We start from the raw sequence: 1,471 nt of genomic DNA, 5'->3' as shown, positions 1-1,471 counted from the left end.
GCTGCTGGATGGTTTCTTTGTGCTTGCTGGGAAATCTGTGGGTTTTTTTATGGGGGGAATTGTGGGTTTTGTTCCAGGGGTTGAAAACCTGGAATTCATAGAACCATAAAAGTTGGGAAAAGCTTCTGAGATCAAATTAAATCATAATTTTAAATGAAGTGCATGTTCTATAGCCTGCTTAACACAAAGCTTTACCCCCACCCCTCAAAAAATGGGAGGGAAATGTAAAAACCAGAAATGGATTGTTCTTGATAAAGCCTCAGTTCCAGAAAGGATTGTTTTGCAGGGAGAATCCCTGAAATTTTGGCAGATCTGGTAAATATTTGTGCTCAGGCAGGAGGTGGGATTGTTGGGGTGCCCTGTGAGAGGACTCTGATCCTTGTGGATCCCTCCCAGCTCAGGATATTCTGTGTTCCCGTGGTTTTAAGTGTGCATTTGGGAAGAAAAATGAACATTTAAATGAAAAAAATAAAAGATCTGCGAAGGTGTCCCCAGCCTGCTGCTGAGGGCTGGGCACGCTCCAGGTGTGTCCCACATTTTACACCATTCCAGGCTGCAGAATTCCTCCTGTTCCTGAATTTCACTGCAGTCCCCTTTCCTCTCATCTTTCCCATTCCAAAATGTTGGATTAGGAGCAGATTTCCAGGGAAATCCTGTTCTTTATCCCACATAACCACAGATACGGGTTTTCTCCCTGTGCTCCTCCTCTCTGGAAGCTTCTGTCTCACTTTTCCCATTCCAAAATGATGATTTCCATGGGAAATCCTGCTCTTTATCCCACATAACCACAGATATGGGTTTTCTCCCTGTTCTCCTCTTCTCTGGAAGCTTCTGTCTCACTTTTCCCATTCCAAAATGATGATTTCCATGGGAAATCCTGTTCTTTATCCCACATAACCACAGATACGGTTTTTTTTCCCTGTGATCCTCTTCTCTGGAAGCTTCTGTCTCACTTTTCCCATTCCAAAATGATGATTTCCATGGGAAATCCTGCTCTTTATCCCAGATAACCACAGATAAGGGTTTCTCTCCACTCCCCTTCTCTTTTCCACTTTTGTATCATTTTTCCCATTCCAAAGTGATGAATTGGGACTTAATTTCCAGGGAAATCCTGCTCTTTATCCCACATAACCACAGATAAAGGTTTCCCTGTGCTCCTCCTCCTCTCTGGAAGCTTCTGTCTCACTTTTCCCATTCCAAAATGATGATTTCCATGGGAAATCCTGCTCTTTATCCCACATAACCACAGATAAGGGTTTCTCTCCACTCCCCTTCTCTTTTCCACTTTTGTATCATTTTTCCCATTCCAAAGTGATGAAGTGGGACCTAATTTCCAGGGAAATCCTGCTCTTTATCCCACATAACCACAGATAAAGGTTTCCCTGTGCTCCTCTTCTCTGGAAGCTTCTGTCTCACTTTTCCCATTCCAAAATGATGATTTCCATGGGAAATCCTGCTCTTTATCCCATAT

This window comes from Haemorhous mexicanus, chromosome 23, assembly GCF_027477595.1.
Source record: "Haemorhous mexicanus isolate bHaeMex1 chromosome 23, bHaeMex1.pri, whole genome shotgun sequence".
NCBI lineage: Eukaryota > Metazoa > Chordata > Aves > Passeriformes > Fringillidae > Haemorhous > Haemorhous mexicanus.
Note: the sequence above shows the minus strand (reverse complement) of the source record.